General features: G+C 35.2%; 1 long non-coding RNA gene across 1 annotated transcript; it reads right to left on the bottom strand.

Moving 5' to 3' along the window:
- Positions 1–3,402: 3,402 nt before the first annotated feature.
- LOC145807619 (uncharacterized) lies at positions 3,403–7,461 on the bottom strand. The gene is made up of 2 exons (XR_014350876.1): positions 7,337–7,461; positions 3,403–3,807 (listed from the first exon to the last, which is right to left on the bottom strand). It is a non-coding gene; the product is annotated as an uncharacterized LOC145807619 (long non-coding RNA).

The raw sequence follows: 7,461 nt of genomic DNA, 5'->3' as shown, positions 1-7,461 counted from the left end.
CTGCTTCTAGTTACTCCACTAGCTGTTGAATCTGCACTTGATGCTGCTGCAGCTGGTGCTCTCCATATAGCACCTTTCGGTCCCAATTTACTAGAAGATGCTCCTCTATGATTATGGCTTTTTGGAAGCTTAAGATATCCCTGCTTCATCTCTCTGATTTTCTTTCCACTGGATTTCGTTACTACTCTCTTCCTCCCTCTATTCTTCTGGAGTTTTTTCCTTGAGCTCAATTTGTTGCACTGTGATTCGGATAAGTTAGAACATACCATTAAAAGGCTCTTTTCAACCTAAAGCCCTCTTTGAAAAGCCTTGGATCCTTGGGTTTGTGTCTCCCCCCTGCCCTTATATCCACAAGCCCATTACTTATTCCCACCTCATTACTCCGACCCAGCACCACCTTTAGATGGACCCCCAATTTGAGCAAACTAGATCCACTCAAGCTTTTACCAGCACCTTTCATGACAAACTGCTCCTTACTTTTCTGACCTACCAACTCACAGCCATTGCCTATGCTCCCAGCTACTTTCATAATGCTATCTGCTATACCCTCGAGCTCACTACCAGTAGACTCTGGTACCACAGTTTCATACTGCCTTAGTGACCCCATCTCCACCTCATTGCTACACCTCACTCTTTCTGGTCTAACTCCAATACGCACCTCCTTCAATTGGTCCAGCTCCCTAGTTGACTCGCCATCCCGATCATCATCTTCTACACCCACCTTCTCACCATTATTTGAACTGCAAACTCCTACCCCTCTATGTTCCATAGAGCTCTCACTCCTCCTAGCCAATATCTGTGGTACCCCAGCTAAATGTTCTCACACTCTCACAGTATGGGAATACCCTTTGCACTCCAGATTGATTACTTTATTAATAGGCTCCACACACTTTGTTAAAATTTGAATCTTAGCATATTCATACGATTCTGGACTGCATATATCACCTTCAATACAAATAACCTCCCCCCATACCTTCCCAATTCTATTTAAAGTTGTTCTATTTCATAAACTCCATGGGATCCCAAAACAGCAGACCCACACCTTACGTTCACCTCCACTATGAACATCAGGATTCCACATCACAATTTCCTCGCACCAATCCCCTATCCATTCCTTCACAGTTCCCACACTATCTTCCATACACTCCTTAGATTTGAATGTTAACAACACATCTCTACCTCCTCCATCCCTCACTACCACATTCTCCATGCCCCTCTGCTGTAATTAATATTTAATATTAACATTGGCGTATTCAACTTTAAGGCGAACCACCACACTTTCATATAGCCACCCGTTTCCGACTTCCTCTGCCTGGACAGACACAATTCCACTTTCCATACCATGACTATTCTTAATGACCTCTACATACGTCCGAACACCTGCTGCTGGCTTCCACACACTGCCCTCACCCCTTCCACCATATGGAAAACCTTTTGTTTGAGGAGGATATCGGGTTTTGACTTCCATATCTTTCTTGCCATAATCTGCGTGCTTCACTACCAGTTGCTTATCATCCACCCATATCCCATTAGCCTTCTACACTGCTACTTCTGCTGCCACTTCACAATCATACCAGACAAAAGCAAACCTAGTGTTCGTCACTCTCCTTCTCTTCAGAGGAATGTAGACATCCTTCACTACTCCAAACTTCCTGAATATTTCCCTCAACATCGTCAAGTTCATTGATCTGGGTAGATCATCAACGAAGATCGTGAATAATCTTGCATTAGCTTCCTTTCTCTAGCCTCCTTTACTTCATCTCTGATTCAATACCGGAATCCATCCTCCTTTCTCCATTCCTCACACAACTCTGTTCAAGCTCAATTTTTAGACTCAACCACGTTCCATCTCCATGATCGAACAAATATATATCCGAACAGAGTAGTTAGAGAGAGAAAGAGATTATAGAGAGATCGAAGATAGAAGACGAGAATAGAAGAATGATAATGCTTTGATCTGAGGTAGAGAACAGATCAAGATCGAGTACGAGCTCGATGAAGACCAGCAGGAGAAAAGCCCTAAACTTGGAAACTATTAGAGAGAGAGTTCCTTTCCAATCGAATCTTTAAGCGTACAAGTTTGCCCATCTAATTTTAATAAGACTGACGAAACTTATCATGTCAGTAATACGTAACATATTTCTCGTTTCATTAGCACCTTTGTAGTTTTATGAATATCTCGTTTTAGTTTTGCACTTTCACTGAAATCTCTTTTTGGTCTATCCATTTTTAATTTTTTTCAATAAATTAACTGTTACAATTAAAAGTAAATATGATTTAGTGAAATTAAAAATCACACCCAACACGTATTCAACTGGCAAAAAATGGTTCTTGTATTTTAATTTTTTAAATTTGATTTTGCGATCTTCTTCATCTCTCTCACTCTCACTTTCGGCTATCTCTTAGTGTCAATTCTTCTCTATCGTGTGTGTATATATATACATATATCGATAACCCTTTCACACTGTTTTCTCTTCCACTTTCTCTCAATAACTCCATCTTTATCTTATATATACCATGAAAAAACTGATCAAGATTTACCAGTTGAGCTCACTAGTTGGAATCATCTCACTACAAGAAATGTCACTTTTGGCTACCAAAATATTGGTCGCCAAAAGTCACTTATTTAGTCGCCGAAGGTGTTTAGCGACCAAAATTTTTTGTCGCTAAGTTCGTCGCCTTTACCCTGTCGGCGATAGTATTGGCGACTAAAATTTGTTTGGTCGCCGAAAGTGTACACATTTGGCTACTAATCTTAGTTTAGTCGCCAAAAGGTATGTTTCCGCCACTAAAGTATTAGTCGCCGAATGAGGCTTTTTGGCTACTAACTTGTTGTGGTCGGGGAAGGTATCACTTTTAGCTACTAAATAATTGGTCGCCGAAAGTACACATTTGGCTACTAATCTTAGTTTAGTCGGCAAAAGTTATGTTTCCGCCACTAAAGTATTAGTCGCCAATTGTTTTTTTCTCTCATTCTCAAATCTTTTAGCTACTAATTATTTGGTGGCAAAAACGTTTTGGGTTATGTTTTTGCTACTAAATTATTAGTAGCCAAAACTTTTGATTACCTATTTGGCTACCAAAACATTTGGTGGCCAATAGTTTCTTTCTCTCATTCTCAAATCTTTTAGCTACTAATTATTTGGTGGCAAAAACATTTTGGGTTATGTTTTTGCTACTAAATTATTAGTAGCCAAAACTTTTGATTACCTATTTGGCTACCAAAACATTTGGTGGCCAAATAATTTGAAAAAAAAAAAAAATTGTAAACAACCTGTATTCATTTATATTACAACCTGTACCCTGTATAAAACAATATAATCTATCAACACCAAAATATGTTATCAACCATTAAAGCATTCAACAACGTGCACACATTTCTGTTCCAAGCATCCAAAAAAGTAATCTTCAACGTCCAATTCTATATATATTACAAATTCCATACAGTCCAAATCTAATCCAACGTCAATAATTTAAATCCATACATAATTTAAAATCTTCAAGCAAACACTTGAAGTGACTCAAAACATCCATATGGCAGCCTAAAGAATTCTACCACAAAGCACAACCACAACCAGACTTCAAACAATGGCTAAAGAATAACTAAAATGGTCTCTTCTCCGCGATACATTCACCTCTCATACACAAATCCTTCGATAGCATTGAAATTTTTTTTTAGAACTCATATTAACTAAAGGAGCACGAAAAATGATAGCAAAAAGCTAAAGTCATGAGCATTAGTCAAATGCATCGTCATCATCATCAGGAAGGGGCTGGCTAGCCGCTGCAGCAAGCTCAGCTTCGTGCCTGTAAAGAATACCAAAGGGATAAGAAACACCACAAATTGATCATTAACAGCAACTCATAAATTTTCATTCCTGGACTCTAATGTTCCCCACAAGTTAAAAATTTAAGAACTGTGAACCACCACCACCACCACCACCAAAAAATAAAATTTGAAATTTGTTTACGAAATTTTGTTTTTTGTATTTTTTAATCTTTGGTGGATTTTTTTTTAATATTTTAATCAAATTTTTCTTATATGTTTAAATGCACCTAATCTAGATGCAACTAATGATATTATCACACTATTTTTTCATTACATCATGATGCAACTAATGATATTATCACACTATCTTTGATGGATTTTTTATCACACTATTTTTTCATTTTTCTAATGATATTAATTCAAAAGGTTCCTTTGGAGAGTTCCCCTGCAAAGATAAAGATAATTATTTGTGATGTTTTCTTGCTTATCTTTATCTAATAGTCTACAACTCCACCAGTATAAATAAACAAAAAATAAAATAACAAACAATGTACTATTCCATTACCCTGCAAGCTTCCTGGCAAGGTGCAAGAAAGGTTTTTCAAAGTTATAGTTACTCTTAACAGAGATTTCATAGTTGCTGCACATTGCCCATGAATGCTGTAAATAGAAACAGAAAATTCCAAAGCAAGTTAGAATTGATAATAAAGGTGGCCTCAAATGCCAATTACCACAAAACTGACCTTGATAAAATTCAAAATATTGCAATGGATCTACATTCTATTGAATAATAATATTAGAGAAATTATATTCACTCTCCCCCGTTAGCCTCTCATACTCCCGTTGTGAAAGGTTAAAAGAAAAGTGTGAAAATCATTTCACAAATATTATCTAAAGAAAAAATAATAAATTTTACAAATTACAAGTATTTCCAAGTAAATCAACCCATAGAAAATGATACAGCTCCATTTCTTTTACCAAATTGAAAATCAAAATATAATACAATACACCACAAAAGATCTTCCAAAAGTTAATTATCAACAAATGCAATTCCTTACAACTAAACATGGAAATATTCTTCTAAATCAAACTATATAGGAAAGCAAGTTATAGATCTTTTTTTGGGTGAATAAAAGTTATCTCTTGTTCTCACTTTCTTCCATTTCAACTTCAAAACAAGTTACTCTTGGAACTCTAAAGACTATAGCTTTACATGCTATAGAGAACTCTCGTCAGTTAGTCCAAAAAAGCCATTCAATTGGTTCACAGAAAGTTACACTCGACACACACAGTCTAAAGGTCATTGGCTAAACATTCTCCAGAGAATACCTTTCATGTTCTTAAGAAAGTTGGGAATCTTTTTAGCAGAAGACTTCCAACTAATTTTGCATGATCTATATGTTTAGTTGCTTCTTTTGCTACTTCCTCTAGCATTAAATATATTCAACAAATAATCCCATAATTTTGTTTGTCAAAGAAAAAATAGATAATATATTCACCATTTTCCAATGCAAGGTGGACGACGTAAATTTATCAATTTCTCTTTTATGTTTTCTCCTAAATTGTCTAAATAAGAAAAAATATATACCACTAACCTTTCTTTTCTTTTGTTGTTTTTGCCCTGCAGCCTATTTTCAAAATATAAGTCAATCAAGTTTCTTCAAAAAGAGACAATAAAATTTCTAAATATGTTGGATGTCTTCTACATAAATTTGAAAAAATTCACTTCTTTGGTTGTGGTGTTGCCTTGCCAGACACGAGAATAGTATTTTTGTACTAGGGCTACATATCCTGAATAATCTCACTCCAACTGATATTATAGCGAGCCAGTCATAAATCAAAACTAATGGTGAGATGACCCATTAGAAAACCTGACTTAAAATATAATCTCACTACATATCCTGATGTATAGTGGTCTCTGCACAATGAATTACTAAGCACCCATAAATGAAAAATATTGTTAAATGGCCTGACATAAGAGGGATTGCTTCAGCTATTCTGCATATTAGCTTGAAACACTTATATCACAGGCCAAATATATATATATATATATATATATACACATTAAAATTTCCAATTTGGAAATTTTAAAGGGGGTGTGCATATCCATTTGCTTGAGGTAAGCAACCAAACATTCTTATGTACCTATTTTAAAATTTTTAGGATTCTGGAAGTATGGGACCATGTACCTATATCATATTTATTACAGAAGTATGTTGAGTTACCCATCAAATCAAGTTCAATCCCACTGCTACAATCCAAACTTTTTAAAGAAAATATGATGTAATTCCCTCTATAACTAAAAACATGCTCAAATTAGAACCCTTAACATGTTTAATTTTTATTGCACAGTTGGGGCTCATAAATGGGATAAAGGATAATCCAACTCCAACCATATTTTTATTGCACAGTTGGGTTCTTCTTCCTTTTTGGAAAAAAAAAAAGAAAAATGGGTATTCAGACCGATGACATGAACAACTTTTTCAAAAAAAAATAAAAAATCAATAAAATTGGCCAAAGTCCTGAAACTGACAATGAAGCACTGCAACCTTTTTACTTCATAACAACAGAGGTTCACACACTTAGCTTCAATCAGAAAGTGCAAGATCATAGACCCAATTAGAAGAAATAACAATACTTTAATAATAGAGAGTCAAGAGTCTTACTTGCCAAACTTCAATGCCTACATATTTTATTGGCTTCAACACACTGCTAAAATAGAGAGTCAAGAGTATATTGATTAAGATATTTCCTTGATTTTTTTTGTTAAAGGGAAATGATATCAACCACACTGCTAAAATATTATGAATGAAGAATATCAGCACCCATTGTTCCATTCTCCAAATCAGGTGGACTTTGTAATCTAAGACAGTGCACACACTACTATAAAACTAATACAAACTCTACTATAAAACTAATAAGCAATTCATCATCTCTTTTTCCTCTACAGTATAGTCTTGTTTGGATGGGGTTATTTAGTGAGAAATAATAAGAAATGAAGAGAAATAAAACTTGTTATGTGTTTAATGTGTTTAAGTGATATAAACGTATTTTCCTAAGTGTCCGCAACGTGTCTGCGTTAGAATTTTTTAAAATTCAAATTTCCTGCTCAGAAAGCATCACCTACACCATCCCCATCATCTCGATATCAATTTCCTGCTGTAATTGTGACCAAACTTCATTACAACATGCACTAAATATGCTTGATGCAAAATGTCAGCTGTGTTTTTCCTATTCACATGCTTTTTGTCTTCAAGTTATGCCTATATGAACCAAAGAGGTCAAATATCAATCCTAAATTTCAAAAAGCAACACAAACAGGTGGTGGTTTATCATAATTGAGGACTACAGGATCTGATTCAAAAATGTATCACTATAATACCACAAAAGTACAGAAAATCCCACTAACTTATTCCTCTTAACATCTATTAGTTTATGAGACCACATATGTATGAAAACATCAGCATCCCTGATTCTAAGGTGAAAAACTGAACACAGATGAACAGGTACTTGAGTTATCTACATGGACAATAGAATAGTCATACAAGGCAAAAGCTAAGAATATACCCATGAATAACTTGAATGAAGAAGGCATAGATCTTTTCTCTTTGGCCCAAAATACACCAGATTTCTGTGAATGGTATAAGCCTGGATCTATAAGGATAGGCCTTGCTCTTTGAATCCTGCAAATA

Source organism: Camellia sinensis, chromosome 14, assembly GCF_055761805.1.
Source record: "Camellia sinensis isolate YWXY chromosome 14, ASM5576180v1, whole genome shotgun sequence".
NCBI lineage: Eukaryota > Viridiplantae > Streptophyta > Magnoliopsida > Ericales > Theaceae > Camellia > Camellia sinensis.
The sequence above is the reverse complement of the archived record's forward strand: the minus strand, read 5'-3'. Positions and strand labels throughout refer to the sequence as shown.